Source organism: Pelobates fuscus, chromosome 2 (assembly GCF_036172605.1).
Source record: "Pelobates fuscus isolate aPelFus1 chromosome 2, aPelFus1.pri, whole genome shotgun sequence".
Classification (NCBI taxonomy): Eukaryota; Metazoa; Chordata; class Amphibia; order Anura; family Pelobatidae; genus Pelobates; species Pelobates fuscus.
Genome location: NC_086318.1, coordinates 399,093,731 through 399,112,968, shown reverse-complemented (window position 1 = coordinate 399,112,968; position 19,238 = coordinate 399,093,731).

The following is a 19,238-nucleotide window of genomic DNA, read 5'->3' as shown; positions in this document are numbered from 1 at the left end:
AGAATATGAATGAGCAAAGGCGACAAAACATGGATGAGAATTGAAAAAGTCATGACAACAAGGTGACAATGGGAAGGGAGGAGCAAAGTGAAATAGCTTGGTGATGAAAAGTGTTTTGGTGACAGAAAAGGGTAAAACAAAAGTGGTGTAGGAAGCAGAACAGTGTGCATATAACCCCATTCATTTTAATACACATATGTAACCATGCATTTATACTCCAAAAAAATACAATACATCTTTGCATTCACGCATACTCCATAAATATATTTTTTAAAATGTTTATGCTATGGTGAGTAACTCTTAGGCCTGGCTAGTAGCTCAGATGAAGAAATGTTGAACCCTATCTAATCTATATATAATATATTTATTTATTTAAAAAATTTAACCCAGGGCCCTTGTTAAAACTGAGCTACAAAAGGGCAATAGCGACGCAGCCAATAACCCTTAGTGGCTCCTTATTACCAGCTCTGTTACCAGCTCATCATAGAAGGGAGATGCTTATTGATACCAGTGATGGTATCATCTCCTGGAGTCCCTAGGAATCCTGTGCAAGCTACGGTAAGAATGGTCACAAATGCATAAGTGCGTATATTTTTGTTTTGGGGGGGGGGAGGGTTGTGGAAATCTTGGGTGAGTTCCCACACCTTTTTCCCAGGACTTGAACCCAGCCTAACACTATGATAAATGTTACACTCCAGCTTACATCTATCCCATACAATGTAACCTATACAGGGAAAAGAGCTGTAGCTTCATATATCAGTGGGAGTTATATAGCTCATTGGGAGCTCTGTATATAGGGAACTACAGAATTGAAGCTCCCTAACAGCTGGAGAGATGCCTATAAGTTTTGATTATACTAATGTAAGAAAACATATTAAATCTCACACCTCGATAGGTCTCTTGCCACCTATCCCAATAACTAATAATAATTTATGGATCAATGGGAGCTCTAAACATTGGCACAATCCTTTTTTATTACAATGCCACCTAAAAGTATATGCTACTCTGTGGATCATGTTCTTTCACAGTAGACTTTACGTGAATCTTACCTCCCCATAGACCTGAGCGTACCTTGACTTGACTTGTGTCAGAATGATGTATGATCCTCTAAAAACTTTTCAGAGATACCATGTTTTCAATGCCAACACATGGGTCGTTTGGCGGCAGCAAGAAGTATAATTTTGCCGTGAAATCGAACTACGAGCGAGTAAAAGATATCCAACTGTAGGGTAAAGACCTTATTCAGCTTGTTGTGGTTGGAACTCAAAAACTAGCTCTGCTCACTTATTGCCAGCTCAATGTCTGACACCAGTTTTAATAGAACGTAACTTGTCTCTTCAGTACAGATCTTTCCCAGTTAGCACATTGCCATAATTTTAAAGGAATCCAGCTTTCCCTCCAGGACCACAGATGATTGCTATGTTTATTTATTCTCACGTTCCTTCCTGTTTCAGTAAGAATGACTGGCAGCTGCACAATATCATTTCCTGACTTGTAAAGGTGTGATTTTCATGCCTTATTTTCCTATGTCATGTTGTATTGCACTTCAAATCATAACACCCGGTGTTTTCCAAAACTATTTAATGCCCCGTTGGAGTTTGGTAGGATGCAATACACGACAAAATGATTGAAATGCAAAATAAATAAAATCTAACCTTACTCTTTGATCATTTTATTTCGGGATAATGATTTCTGGAGCAAATTCAACTTAAAATTCTCTAAAAAATTAGATAAGGGGTTATTAAGTGTTCATAAATGTGCAATGTTTCATTTTTTACTTGATTTCATTTGGCATAATCTGTAATAAATTCCTCACTGATTTTTTTTTGCTTTAAAATAATCTGGCATCTCGCAGAATATAGCAATTAAAGTAGGCTTATTGGAAAGAGTTGATAAAACATGTCTACTAGATATTAACAGTTATTTATAGTCATCTACCATTCCTAGGAATCACTCATTTTTAAGACATAACTTTTTCTTGTTCTTACCATTCGATGATAATCGTTTTAACGTGATATTAACATGTGTGCCTTGCAATTTGGAGGTCCCTGGCTTTGGTGTACCTTTGGTTAAAACATTAAGAAATGGTTTAAACCGAAAGCATGGAATATAGTGCCAGTTGGCTCTACCCCTTATCATCTGCTTTTGCCCAAAGCTTGAATTAGGGAGCCTCAGACAGGCACTGTCTAGGTAAGATATAAAACTCTACTAAATTATAATTATGACCTTTACTGAGGTTTGGATTCACACATCAGCTATAGGTTGTCTGCACGTCTATACATTCTGACAATGACAAAGATTGCATCACACATTGTCCACCCTTTGACTGTAACCAAATGTCAATGTTAAAAATAAATTGTTATCTCTATATTGACTACAAATTTAAATAGAAAATTTATAGATAAAATGTGAATCTCGATTAAAGGCCATCATGTCATGTTTCCACTACAGATGAGCTTTAAATATTATTTCTCTAAATGGCTAATCAATAAAATAGTATCCCATTTTTTAAATAAATTGAAATAAAAACACACTAAAAATGTAAATTCTACTTTCTCACTGCTCCTATTCTTCTCTTGTTCACATAGATTCGTTTTTGGCTTTTTTCAATAAGGCTTCATTTTCACATGTTGGTATAGTAGATAATCCTATTCACCGCTATACCGTGCCCTACTCTTCTTGAAAACTGACCTTGGGGCCATCAATGATGATATTCTTAATAGTGCACAGGTGTATCAATGTTAATCACTGAATCGCTGATTACCTCACATGTGCTAAGCAGGGATACCATCAAATTCTGACCTTTTGGTGGGCCCCCGAGGTCACATTTGAAGAACACTCTTCTCAAACCGATAATTATTTGCTGGAAAATATTTCTTTGCATTAGCAAAGTTAGTTTACAGAAAGTCTGTTGGCAGTATAAAGAAGATTGACTGCAAAATGTGTCAATCTCCCTAACATACGAGGATAAATGGCACAGAAACCCTGTAATGGTTTTTGTTAGTCAGCCTTCCTACGCACACACAGATGAAATAAGCCACAGTAGCCCTTTGAATGCATGGTTGGTAGCGAATACGTGAAACTTGTCCGAAAACCACATCAAAGTCTTCTTTATATATAAGTGGTTTGATTTTAAAAACAGCAGCATACAAGTCATCAGGGCGACTGAGAATAGGTGAATGTGGTAACAAATCTATCCTCTGATGTTATAGTAGAGTATTTTTTTTACGGTGGATTCCTGCTACTGTTGGTTATAGGACACGAACATTTTCCACCATTTATCCTTCTTCTGCATTTCATATTGTGTTTTTATTTTACGTTCAGAGTTCAAAGACTTAATGCCACAAGTCTCTCTAAAAAATAGCAAGTTTGCAAAACGCCACCCCACGTATGGTTTGTTTTTCTACATGCCTTCTTCTACCCCACAGGAACATCTGCTAGCACTTACGTTTACACAATGATGGGACATCCATGTTATTAAATATATAATTCCAACAAGATATTAGGCCTGCACAAACTGCCTTGACTGCTTATTATATTTTAACTGGGTGGTAACTAAACCTTTAATTATTGCTTGTAATAACTGGATTGCATTATGTCTGACATAGACTGCAGACCATAGCAGTCCAAATTATTGCCTGTTCGGGGAAATAGAGGACAAAGTCAAGGATTTCTGTCTTTGTAGTAATAATATTAATAATAACAGTTCTCTTTCTCTTGCCGACTTAAGAGTTGACAGAATCATTCTGTAATTATGGAGTTCACTAGGAAGTGACACAGAAAATTGTGTCAATATTAATCAGTTCTTCAGAGTTCCAGCATTTGCAGAGTAACACAAAAACAGAGATTGTACATTCACTGGTAGTTTGTGTAGGTCAATCACGAATAACCTCTGATCATATAAGGCCACTTTGTGAGAAGCGATTTGTTCATTTTGCCATTTAGAGACATATTGCCTGTCACGCAAGGACAATCGGAGAAAAGAGTAGATTCAAATATTAACAACTATTAGTCTTATTTATGTACAAGAAACCTTGCCAGTGTCAATATAAAAAATAGCTTGAAAAATATTTACTAAAACTATAAAAGCAGATTGGGGCAAAATAAATACTTGTATTGTCCCTATCATGGAACAAATTAAATTGATATAAAATTCTTTAAACTACAGAATCAATGTATTTGCAAAAACAAACGCTTTAAATATTTCCTTTCAGTTACATACTTATATTACAGAAGGCTAAATAGCCGAGCTGTTTGTAGAGCTTTTTCCAAATCAGAACCTTTTGCCTACATTTTTTAATTTTGTTTTCAGTTTACTGCAACTTGGTGTTTAGTGAATCAAGCCAAAAGTACCTAACAAAAATAAGCATTGCTTACAGCGACTGCATGTGTATAGAACACATTTAGGTGATGAGATATCATTCTAAAATATAGTGTAAATGTTAGATATGCATAACTAATACTAAAAGAGTAAATCTCTTTTGTTTCTCTTAATTCAGCCCTAGCCACACCTCAACTGCTTTGACTCACACTGCCTGCATAAATAAAAAAAAGGTTTCATGATCAATCAGATGTTAACTTGCTTTAGAAGTTTTTATCTTCTGCCCTATAAATTAAACCTTACTCATACTCAAGAGGCTCCTGTAACTATAGAAGGCTATTACAGAGCAGAAGATAAGAAATTCTAGATGAAACAGATGGTGCTATAAAGGAACTTAGAATTTCACAAAGATAGTGAGTGGAGCAAAGAGAAACACCAATAGAAAGAGTTTGAGCAAATAAAAATAAAAATAAAATATATGGATAGTGAGTGGAGGTGTTTAGGAAGGCTGTGCAAGTCAAATGCAGGTAGGTGTGACAAAGCTTGCATAAACAAAGTTATTTAACTCCTAAATTGCAGAAAAATTAGAAACTCATGAACTCTCCCAAACATTTAGTCAGTAAAGATAATGACAGATTTTACTACATAGCCATATAATGTATTTTTCCAGTCTAATAAATTGTATTATTATACAATAACAATCCACACCAAATGAATCGATTCATCTAGAAAATAAATTATTTCTTGGATTTATCGATTTGTTGGGGTGTAAATAAAAGGATTTTAAATCCAGAGTAATTTATTTGTTTACAGACTAAGCTAATTTTCGCACTGATGTAATAGTCTGAAAGCGATCCTTTTAATTTAAGAATTCTTTTGTTTATGTGGCACAATTTCAAATGCTTAAAGCAACAAAAAAAAATACATCATATCCTCCACAGCACCCTGATCTACATTCTTATTAAACATTGTATGTAAGATTTTTACTTTACATTTCCGTGTCATTTAAGAAAAAATGGAAAGCAACTCAATTTCATTCTTTGGAACAATGACATCTAGAATAGGCTATGCTCTACATTACGAGATAATGTATACCATCTGATTTATGCTTTTGAACCATGTTCTGTGTTAACACATTTACTATAAGATTTTGTTAATTTCAAGAATGTCAACAATTTTTTCTACTTTCAACAGTAAGGAAGATTTTAATAAAAACGTCTGCCCTTTCATCATGTTCCATAGAGATTTTATCTACAATAGTTTTCAGTATATTAATTTTTCTCTGATAAAGTGGACCACATTCCACGAAACGCTCTAGGCTGCTGTCTATTCACCCAGCCACACATTGCAGTAAGGAGCAACGAGTGAGTGCAGGAATGCACACCGCCAAACGTTATGGTCTTTGGTCTCAATTAGATCATTACCACACTCGTTTACACTACACTGCAAAGTCACAGAGACTGATCACAACTATTCTGTGATATGCCTGCTTAAATGTACCAAATTGTATGTTTTGTATTACTATGTGAGCTAATAAAGGTTTTTTTACAGAATGCACTACAGTGCTTCAATCTTTTTTTCCAGATCACGTAATTGCTATCATTTGAAGGAACTGGGACATCCTTTCCCATTGGTTTTCATTCATTGGCAGTATGGGCTAAGTTGTATGCATAGATATTTTTATTATTGGTTTTTATTTATCATGAATCTGTCTGACAGTTGTATGATAATGCATTCAAGTGTTGCTTGCTACTGCAGGTTTTGCCCATCGAATCGGGACACTTATTAGATGTCATTTACATATTGATATAGGTCACCTCCTTTTCTGTATATACCAGGCCCGGACTGGCTATTGGGCATACCGGGCAAATGCCCGGTGGGCCGCGATGGCCGTGGGGCCGAGGCCGGCAGGGGAGATCACAGGATCTCCCCTGCCAGCCCCTGCAGGGCCAGCGCTATCCGAGCGCCGGCCCTGCTCTGTGCCTCCATGGGCCGGTGGGGAGATCAAAGATCTCCCTTACCGGCCCAGAGGCACTGAGATGCGGCCGCTTGCTGGGAGGGAGGGAGGGAGGGAGGAGAGGACCAGCTCCACCAGGTCCACCAGGTCCACTCGCGAGCAGCTCCACCAGGTCCACTCGCGAGGTCTGAGCGTTGCCGTAGTTAACGCGGCAACGCTCAGATCTCACGAGAGTGAACTCTAGCCTGCAGGCTAGAGCTCACTCTCACCACTGGACCACCAGGGATCAGGCAGAACGGCACCCTCCATGGCAGCATGGCACCCCCCCTCCCCCCTACCATGGAAACCCGGCTTCCCACCCCCTCCCAGGCTAAAGGTAAGAAGGGAGGGGGGATACATAGTTTTTAGTTTTTATAAATAAATTTAAAAAAACATATTTATACAAACACTGTGCTATATACACTGACACTAAGAGCACTCACACACCGCACACTCATACTAACATCACCCTCAGACACACACAGCACACTCATACTAACATCACCCTCAGACACACACAGCACACTCATACTAACATCACCCTCAGACACACACAGCACACTCATGCTAACATCACCCTCAGACACACACAGCACCTTCATTCACACAGCACCCTCAGACACACACAGACACACACAGCACCTTCACTCACACAGCACCCTCACACACACACACACACACACACAGCACCCTCAGACACACACAGCACCTTCACTCACACAGCACCCTCACATATACAACACACACACGTATGTATAATATATAAAATAACCCTGAGTAAGTTAACGGACAAAAAAAAATAGAAACATAGAATGTAAAAGTAGATAAGAACACCCTCACAAACACAGCACCCCTCTTACACACACACTGCAATCCTCACACACATGCTGCACCCTTCACACATACACACAGCGCACCCAAAACACTGCGCCCTTCACACATACAATACGTCCAAACACATACATATATATGTGTTTGGCCGTATTGTATGTGTGAAGGGCGCAGTGTGTTGGGTGTGCTGTGTGTATGTGTGAAGGGTGCAGCATGCATAATATTATTATTATTATTATTATTGCCATTTATATAGCGCCAACAGATTCCGTAGCGCTTTACAATATTATATACTACAGCACCACTACACACATTACGTTCCAGATACACTCTAGATCCCTTACCTTATATACACTCGGAATCCTCTATACACACAAACAAAATCTCCTAAACACACTCTGGCTCCTTTACACACAAGATCACTGCTCTTGATCCTTTACACACACTGCACCACCTACACACACTACATTCCTGACATACAAACTCTGGATCCCCTATGCACACTCGACATTCCTTGTAAGCAAACACATACTACATTCTCTAAACACACACTCTGTATAACCCCTACACACACTACAGCCCGTATGCACACACTCACTACATCCCCTATAGACACTATGCCCCCTATAAACACTCGCTACAGCCCCTAGTCACACATATTACACCACAAACACGAATTAAATTGACCTATTTACACAATACCACACCACAATCAGCTTACTCAACACACACGCTATCCCACAAGCAGGCTCCAAACACATGCACCATACGCTTTTCTGGCCCTTTTGTCCTCTGGTATCCCATTTATGGAGACACCAGAGACAAGTTAAAAGCAAACACAGCGCAAGCATGTTATTAAATTTGCTTGCGCTGCGCAGAACAAATACAGTGCCTTTTTCTAATGCCAGAGCTCTTCAGCAGGGCTCTGCGCATTGAACTAACATGCTCACTTTGAGAGGGGGCGTGCTTGTCATTAGTGATGACAAAACACACCCTCTCTGGCCCCGCCCCTTTCTCAGGGGGCCGCTGTGATTGAAAAATGCCCGGGACAATTTTGTTTCCCAGTCCGGCCCTGGTATATACCATTGTTATCAGTGTGTGACAACTCTTTCTAGTCTGCAGATCTGGGGGTTCTTGGTATTGATCCTGTCTACCTTTGACAACTTTACGTGTTATTCCAAAGTGTGGCAACATTAATAGTGAGTTTTTTTTTGTATTTTAGTAAATTCATATTTTCATTTCAAAATTAGCTTGAAGGGCCGCAACAGTTATCTAAACATAAATCAAGCATCCATTAGACCATTTAACAAAACCACTGTTTGTTTTTCTGGGGGTGTGAGCTTGTTTTTTTTTTTTATTGCTTGATGCCAGTTGAATAATAATGATAATAATAATACAATCTATACACCTGTCAACAATAAGAAATAGTTATCCTCTCAACCTACAACCTGATCAGCTATACACTAACAGGTGGAATTTAATTCACAAAAAAATTATAACAATAGAAGACAGATTATCAAGTGAATATATTAGCGTCCTTCTCTCATTCCCATAAGCGTGTGGTTCTGATTCACACTTTTTAATTGGATGAGATGCTGCTTGAAAAGACATTGTACATGCTGAAGAGGCTGGTTATGTATGTCTTTGCTGCCTCAGTAAGTATGCACACATCATTATAAATTAATTTACTGGGAGCAATTAGACACCAATAAATGCTTCGCTGAGTCAATACATCAGAGCTCCAAATCCCAATATATTTCCTAACAATCCATTGTAAATAAAAATATTAATGGATTCACCTCATTAACCCCTTCAGGACGGAGTCAATAGTGCAAAACAAAACGTAAACAAAAACTAGAATTTGCGCTATATGTCTGTTCACCCGTAGTTCCCCTCTTTCAAATTATATGCACGCACACTTATTAGATATCATTTTGTTCAGGAGAAACAGGGCTTTAATTTATCATTAACTATTCATATACGGAACATAATTTATGATGAATAAAATTTAAAAGAAATGTGAGAAAATAAGACTTTTTTTAAATTTGCATTTCCGTCTGACATTTTAACTGTGAATGTCATAATACTGTTAGGTTTTACTGCAAGAAAATGCACATATTTGTAATCAGCGATGTCTCACGAGTACAACAGTACCCCCCCATTAACAGGTTTTATGTTGTTTTGGAAAGTTACAGGGTCAAATATAGAACATTCCATTTTCAAATTGAAATTTTTCAGATTAGTAATGTTACCATTGAGACGGTGTGGTAGCCCAGCAATGAGAATTACCCCATAATGGCATAGCATTTGAAAAAGTAGACAAGCCAAGGTATTGAAAGTGGGATATGTTTAGTCTTTTTTAGTAGCCACTTAGTCACAAACACTGGCCAAAGTTAGCGTTCATATTTGTTTTTGTGTGAAAAAAGCAAAAAACTAATATTTGGCCAGTGTTTGTGACTAAGTGGCTACTAAGAAAGACTGGACATACCCCACTTGCAATACCTCGGGTTGTCTACTTTTGCAAATGGTATGCCATCATGGGGGTAATTCTCATTCCTGGGCTACCATATGCTTTCAAAGGCAACATAACCAATCTGGCAAATTTCAATGTGAAAAAAATGAAATGCAAGCCTTATATGTGACTCTCTAACTTTCCAAAACACCATAAAACGTATACAGGGGGGTACTGTTATTCTTGGGAGACTTCACTAAACACAAATGTTAGTGTTTTAAAACAGTAAAACATATTACAACAATAATATAGACCATAAAAGTGCCGTTTGTTTGTAAAAAATGCGAAAAACTTCACTTTTACTTAAAATATCATCGTTGTAATACAATTTACCAGTTTGAAACACTATTATTTTAGTTCAGCGAAGTCTCCCGAGTAAAACAGTACCCCCTATGTACAGGTTTTATGGTGTCTTGGAGAGTTACAGGGTCAAATATAGTGCTTGCGAATTAAATTCTCTGCACTTTCTCCCTGTGTTGTCAGGCATGTCAATCAAATTTTAATTAATCAAATCACATAATTATGTTAAAAGATTATTTAAATATACACGTAGAATTTTAATATATATGCATTTATAAGTATTTAAATTCTACGTGTATACTAATGTAATCTTTTATGTAATTATATGTATTTATCTATATATATATATATTTGCAGTTATTTGTATTTTATATATAGATAGATATATATAGAATGTCATTCTAAGTGTATTTTGTTACCTATATATATATATATATATATATATATATATATATTAATAACAAAATACAGTTAGAATGAAATTACATTTGCATATATAATTTATATTAAATTTTGTTTCAATATTTTATTTATTTATTTTATTATTTTATTTATTTATTATTTTAATTATACGTATTTATATATAATATATATATGTACATCTATTATATATAATATATGTACATATTATATATATATGTAACGTCATTCTAAGTGTATTTTAATATGAATATATACTTATATTAATATTAAAATACACTTTGTATGACGTTACATATATATAATATTTGTATATATTATACATATAATATATACATATTATATATATATAAATATATTTAATTTATTTTTACACTTGTCTAATTTTTTTTATTTTTACTTTCCCACCAGCAGGGGGACTGTCTGATATTTCAGACAGTCCCCCTGCTGGCAGATCCATAGCCAGCTATAGGGGGCCATGTGATCGCTCTTTGAGAGCGATCACATGGCCCCCGGGGGCCTCATTTGCCGGAGGGGGGCTGCCTGGGCTGTCAGGCAGCCCCCCAGAAGAGGATCGCAGCGGAGGTGAGTACACCTCTCCTCCAGGGGGTCAAAGCCGTTAATGCGTTCCATGCCGCCGCAACGGCTTTAAAGCCCTTTTAATGCGGGACGGCATGGAACGCCGTAACGGCATTAAGGGGTTAACACTAAGAGGTCCTTACCACAAAGAAAACGTTCATTTAAAAAAGTTTTTCTAACAGTATCGAATCGTTTGGATAACTTAGTATTTCAAGGCCATATATTGATATTTTGGCAAAGTGGCAAAACATTTGCCTATCTCTTCTAATTACCATAAAATATTCTACAAATCACCAAAAATCTGGAACTTACCCGCACTGCTACAAGCTACATTGCTATTTATGATAACCTGCTAAATATGGTCTTGTTTCCAATCTTCTCAGTAAATCGTAGTAGCAACAAGTAACTATTATCAATTTAGTAGCAGCTGCGTTAGCCCGACAGGATTCAAACCTTGTCTCTATTTTTCACCATCTGGCTGCTAATAATGCCTGCTCTCAAAGATTCTGATCAGTTGCATATTAACCAATTACCAGTAAGACACAAAAAAAACATCATGTATTGTACCAGCCCTTTGGCATCAATAAAGAAGGGAGAAAAGGGCTTCTGATGGGTGCATTATTTTATTCTTTGCATAGAAGTGTGCAGGAATGCTCTGAACACCACCAACGTCAATATCTTTAGCACCGAGCACCATAAGCACCGTAAAAACTGTAAAATGGCATGGGATACAAAATACAATTGTTTACAGAGTTTCACTGAAAGGATTACAAACAGGATTATAATGTGGCGTGCAGTTACTTGTATACACACAGCGAAATTACATTAAAACATCTCAAGGAATACAACTCATGTGTACAGAGATTTGGAGTACAGTACCTAATATACAAACATTGACTAATATACAACATATCTTTAAAGTTAACAGCATGAACACGCTTTAATGTTTAAAACATATATATACTTTTATAGCGTACCTCGCTGCGCTTGCCAAGGGGTGCAAATTTGAGACTTGGAAACTTTGGTATTGATCGCCTTCCCAAAGTGGCGTACACACAATCCATGGGGCCCCGGTGTGAAACTGATCCATAGGCCCCCCCTCCCTCCCTCTCCCCTCCTCCCTCCATCTCCTCCCCCTCTCACTCCCCCTCCCTTCAGACACACATACATACATAGAGACACACACACATAGACACATATAGACAGACACATACATACACACAAACAGACACACACATGACACACATACATACAAAAACACATACATACATACAGACAGACATACATACAGACACACACACACACACATACATACATACAGACACAGATACATACAGAGACACATACATACAGACACACATAGACACATACAGACAGACAGATACATACAGACACATACACGACACGCATACATACATACAAAGACACATACATACAGACACAGACAGATACACACATACACATACACACAGACAGACACACACAAGACACACATACATACAAAGACACATACATACATACAAAAAGACAGGCACGCATACATACACACAGACACATACACACACACATACAGACAGACACACACACGCAGACACATACACACACACACACAAACACAGACAGACACACAAACACATACACATACATACATACATATACAAAATGTTTAAATCACCCTCCTGTTTCCTACCTTTTAGGTGCAGGTGGGTGACTTTCCCTGGGGTCCAGTGGTGGCTCAGGTTGATGGGAGTCAGAGTTGCCACTCTGACTCCCTCCTCTCCTTCCTCCCGTGCGGCTCTGTCTCATAGCTTGGAGGAGTGACCGGGGCTGTCACTTCCTCCCAGCGTGTGATGTCATCACAGGGGGCCCGGTCGTGCTGTTAAAGCGCCGCAGCGCTGACCGGGCCACCTGGAAATCCATACCCATTGGGTGGCCCTAACAGCATGGGCCACCCGATGGACCCCTTGAACGTGCAGCCCCTGCAGTTTGCCGTGCAGGCCGGGGCTGCAAAACATGGCGGCTGGCAACCCTCTGAGGGCCAGACTTGTACTCAATGTACTGCAAAATGAATCATAGGCAATTGTAGTCTAGCTAAGCTGGAGAGTCAAGGCTGACAGCTTGTGAGTACAACACTTTAAATTACTAGCGACACTTACATGTATAGTTGTTACAATAGCAACCACTTAAATGTATAGTAGTTACCATAGCAGCCACAACTTTACATTAAAAAAGGCTCACCTTGTGCATATGTATGTATGACTTTAGCAAGAAAAAGTGATGGTGAATACAATGTATTAATCTGCGATTTTGTGCAATTCCACATACATATCTAAATAACTTCAGATGAATGTCTGTGTTTATATGAAATATAAATTTTACTAATAGAATAAATATTTTTACAGTATGCTGCTTGTAAAATGTTGTAGTCAATAAACAGCCTCTACTTGCCAAAAGTAGCGACAGGCATTTTCCCAAGTTGCGTCTAGTCAGTAAAAATTAGCAACACTGCTAATTACTAGAAACTTCATGGAACATGGTCACAAAATGGTCACCACAAAAGTAAATAAAAGTTTACCATCAGGGCATTAAAATATCTTGCAAACTACTTTGTATGGCACTAAGTTACCTTTATAATTCCAACCACCTACTATAATCACCACAAACGTTCGTAAAGTAAATTGTGTGTAGTTTATTGCGCTATTACCATTTTTCTAATTATTGAATTAACTGGAGGTTACAGAGAGACATAGTATGAAAATTAAAGAGTCAAAATTCAAGTTATCTGCAATAAATCAATAGATTTTTTTATAATTCACTGTATTGACGCAAGGATTTTTTTTCACCTATCTTGCACTCAAAGGATTTAAAATAAATCTCTGTTCTGCCATTTCGATTCTTAGTAAAGTAGCCTTCAAATGGTTATTGAAAGAGTCTTGTTAATAAGCCAACAGATTTGTGCTTAACAATCTGCCTTTCACACAACTTGAATAGAGATGACATACATTTAACTCTTGTTTAAGATGATATGAGCCTGAAATTGCCTTTAAATGAGGAAGTAGTCCATTATTTAATCAATAGAAACATGTCAATTTAAGAAAATTTGTCTCCAGAATAAACAAAGGGAATGTATATTCGCTGTATGAAAACAAAATGAAATTACTTACAGATCTGTGAGATAAAGAGAAAGCAAAGAAGAAATAGGGTGACACATTTAATCTTTAGATTGAGATGTTAAGTAATTATTTTGACTTAATTCATGTGGATGGGCTATATGAACTAGACAAGAAAAACATGCTCATTTATATAAGGACAGTATTCTAGAAATATATCTTTATCCTCTAAATAGAATGCCAGAGAAAATGTATCCACACTATGTGCCCTGAGCTGTTCAAGAAAGATCGAAATATGTTTAATAAGCACATCAACCACCCGAGGAAAAGGGAATCAACTAAATGGAACATAAAACATTGTGCTAGCATTTTGATAACCAATCTTAGTCAATTGTTATAAGATATTTTTAATTATACAGATTTTAAATTTCTGACTGCGAGGCTAATTTCAGCAAGGACATTTTGGGGCTCATGTAAAGCACGTTCTTTTGCCTATTTTCAATACCAGTTTGAAAATAATTGTAAAACTATTTATAACGAGGGAAAATGAGCACCACTCCTTGATACAATAACTACCTATGGAATTTGGCAAGTCATGCACATGCACAAAACAATTCCAGGTGATGTGTGCATACGCTGGGCAAACCTTACATAGTGTCCTGGTGCAGTTGGAAAATGTTAAAAACTCTACTTTTTCTCGATGTACACCAGTTTACAAACTGCTAAACATTGACTGCTGGTCAGTATCAGTGGAGGTGGACATGAGTAGCTGCATACACTAAAGAAACATTCCAAGCACCATCACCACTATAGCTCCCTGTAATGGTAATAGTGTCAGAGGTGTCTAGGCACCTTCTCCATTTTTAGGAGTCCAGCTGCTATTGAATGGTTTGACTTCTTACCTGGGATCTGCCAGATGCTGCTACATGCCTCCACTTCCATCTCCCGAGAACCAAAAGTTCCTCAGCAGGAATTACCATTATCTTATTGGCTGAGAGCGAGCAGTTGACCCTATCAAGCCATGAGATAAGACTATTGCAGGGCTGAAGGACTTCTAGCTCTCTGGAGATGGTAGTTGAGGTGGGTAGTCCCACCCCACAGACCCCAGGTAAAAAGTGAAACTGTTAAAAAAACGGTTTGACTCCATACAATGCGGAGGTGCCACATCACTACAAATCCCTGTAGTGGTTATGGTGCTTGGAGTGGTCCTTAAAGCACCTGGGTGGGTGCAGAAACCAGCTGGTAAAAATCTTTTTTCTGACCAGTATGGAAACCACTCCAGACTTGGAAGCCAAAATAATGAGAAAGTGTCAGAAAACCATGTACTAATACTACCAGAAAACTAATAGCAAACAGTCTACTAAAAACATGCGAAAACAGCAAAGTATAAATAATAAACCAGCAAAACCAGACCAAGTTCCAAGGAGAGCTTTATCCTACCAGTGCGGACCTGACAGTATTTAGAAATGTAGCCAGACCCACAGTGGGGGAATAAAACTCTAATTTTACCTTTGTTTTGTGTTGCAGATCTATCGTTTTGACCAGAAATTTCGAGTATCCTAAAACATTGCAAGCAGAACGAATTGGACAACGTGCTTTATTCCTTACTAATGCAACCAATAAAACTATGGTCAGTTTTTTTTCCCTTAGAACTTTTATTGCATTTCACAAAGTAATACATAACAGAGATGCTTTGTGTTGAAATACTGCATATTATTGAATGGTGAGTTGTGTATTTAGCTAGTCGTCCTAAAACATCTGCAGAGGCCTCAGCTCCTGTTTTATGGGGGTTTGTGTTAATATGATTATCTATGAAATCTGATGATATTTTTATAAATGATAATAAGAAAGATAATGATCTCATTGCACTATTTGTATCTTTGTATGACAATGAGAAGAATATGATATCTGCGTGGTTATTAAAGTGTAGAGAAAGAAAATAAAAAGAAGAAAAACAATCATATTTCATTAAATATTACAAAATAATAAGAAAACTAAAAGAAAATGGGTTCTGCATGGATGAGTAGCAACATACTTTCTATATAACAGCAGGAACCTAACGGTGGATTTTTAAATGAAGTTTCCATGTTTAAAAGTAAATAGAAGAAAATTTCTTCAAACACATGGAACTGAAATAAACCCAAATCTTGTTGATATATATTATAGAAGATCAATTTCAAGCCTCAATGGTCAGAGAGAAATATATGAAATTTTATACCTCTTCAATATAATGAATTAACTGTAAAAATGATGATGATCTAGGCTGTTTTCACTCGGTACTAATCCTAGATATCCCTAGAGTCTTATGTAAATTACAGAAAAGTGTAAAACAAAATTCCTTTGGGCTGGTGGGAATTGCGGAATTAGTCATAACAGGAAGACATAAGCCCAAAGGAAGACTTTGCCTGCTATTCTACCATAATTCTAGGTTCTTATGGTTGGCATGTGAAATATGACACAATCAGATATGCTAATGAAACTCTGCTTTGCTAACCCGATTATATAATAAAAATATACAGACAACCCTGTACAGATGATAAAAAAAAAAAGAAATCAGCACAAGCATCAAACTGAGAGATAGAGATGTAATTTGGACAAGAGTGAAAGATATTCTCCATATTATGGTGATAGGTAAAAATATTGTCAATGTGCAACACTAATGACCTGAAGAGTCATACGAACGAATATGAGATGTCTATTCCCCCAATGCTAGAAACCACGAAAGCAGGACAGGGAGGGGGTAGGTGTGATGGACAGTGCCAATGAATGACTAGGGATATTTCTTTGGGGTTCCAAACTCAGGAAGGTGAGACTGGAACCCATAAGTGTGATAGTCACACGGGGTTTGTTTGGGGTATCACTAGCATGTTAAATATGACATTTGTTCCCCCAAACTCCAATATCTTTAACAGATGTGAGGAAAATCTAAAACTGGAATTTAACAGTCGTTTCAGATGCTACAATTGTTATTAATGCAATGCTGGCCTGAGAGATCAGTTTCTTATTAATTAAATTAGTTAAATAATGGCATTTCCAGTTCATGTACAAATGGCCATCAACACAACCGATATTGTTTTGTGACTCTATCTTACATAACAGAGTTACTGTCTCGTAGACCACTTAAACTAACTTATTATCCACCATCCTAGTGAAACATAGCCGCGAAAAGACGGAAACAATTCCTAAAAGAAATAGTGCAATCAAGCTGGAAATCACCACTCGTTTTCAAAAAGCAAGCACATACTCTTTCTTTCTACTCTTGTCTCATCTCCAAGACAGTTTAATTAAAGTGCAACTTTGGCCTTCCAACAGTTGATAGTAAAATTACAGAGAATATGGTACATAAACAGCTGGTGGCCAAGTTTGGACACCTTTCATTTAATGGTTAATCCTCTCTTATATATCATCATCACAATTTGCGAACTGTTGTAGAACCTCCTAAAATGTCTTGTTCGATTCAACAGTCCAGTGATCCTGTTGATATCCCTGTAATGTTTCAAGCGCTGATAACATCTGATATTCACAAATAAACAAGAAACGTTTTCACTTTTTTCAGCTGTATGTTTCTCTTTATATTAGAGCCGTAAGGGCAACAACGCACAGTTCAAGAAAGGGCTCTCACTGAGCTGATGACAACCTTCCCATGGGTTGTGACACAGAGAATATTTTCTTGTCTCACACCACAGGGACTTCTATTGAAGCTCATGTTTTTTTCAGTTCTCTTTTGGCCTTTGAACTTTTGCCCTTTCCAATATTTAAACATATTCTTCCAATATAGTGATTAACGTGCATATAATTACATGCTGCCACATCGGAATTTATGTAATGTCACTCATTTTGTTCCGCTTTATGACTCAAATAATATTGTTATTTTTAATAATACGCACATTATGAAATGTTGTCTGTGTATACTTCTTTAATAGCCTCCACTTTACGTTTTATTGCATGTTACAAAAATTATAAATCCTTGCCTTAAAAAATGAATTGCAAATAAATTGCAAGCAATTCTGGAAAGCCAGTCATACAAAAGGAATATTAGATTTTTGAAGCTTATTTTCTTTTAAATATATTTTTGTAAAGATGACCTTCTCTCAAAGCTCATGTCCTAGTGTATATAATGATTTGTTTATGTATGGGTGCTGTGAGTATATATATATATATATATATATAGAGAGAGAGAGAGAGAGAGAGAGAGAGAGAGAGAGAGTCTCATATGGGGGGGGTCTCATTTACCCCCATATATGTCATTCCCATTAAAATATACTTTACATTTGCGACCCTTTATGATTCTGTGACACCGAGAGACCAAAGAGATTGTCAGCTTTCAAACACTGTTTGACCCAAGGGGCAAGTATCTGTCTGTCATAAACTTTTTTCTTTTTTTACATATACTCGACTTTTTAAAAAGTCAATTTCTTTTCAAATTTGATTAAATGATTATTATATTAAAATATAGTTCTAGAGGGGAGTTATCCTTTAAACAGTTGAGTCTTAGCACTGCAGTTGCCTACTTGTAGATACTTACCACAGACACAATCAAAGGGTCGCGTACACAGGGCCACAGGAGACAACTACCTTATAACCAGGGGCCACAGAAGACAGTAGAGATATCATGTTTCTGAACAACAATCTGAACGATGAGTAAGAAAACAGGCCTGTCTATAAATTAAGAAGATTGACAAGAACAAATAGAATTATGGTGACTGCACATAGCCACAAAAACAGGAGCCAACAGATAGGAGACTTTTAGTGAGAATTCAAAAGCTCACGATAACAAGAACCAAAAATTCTCTGACAGCAGATTAACTATGGCAACAAAACAGATAGGATTCCATCTAAGAGGTTGTGACATACTGGTAAATCATGGGGCATAGTTGGACTGCCATTTCAAGAGGATGTTCCATGACTTCCTTGATGAAAACCAATAGGTGGTGGCCAATAGGTAGACAGCGTCAGAAGAGATGAAGTCATGGACAGTAGGTGAAGCCGTTTTCACTTTCCATAAATCTTTCTGTTTCTACACAAGTCTATGGTGTGTTGAGTCTGGTACTAGCCAATATCATTTTTTTCATACTCTCGTCTAATCCCTGATGTTTGTTACTAACAGTAACAGGTTAATTCTTTTCATTCATTATAACCTTTATTCTTTTAGTTAGCATAATAACATGT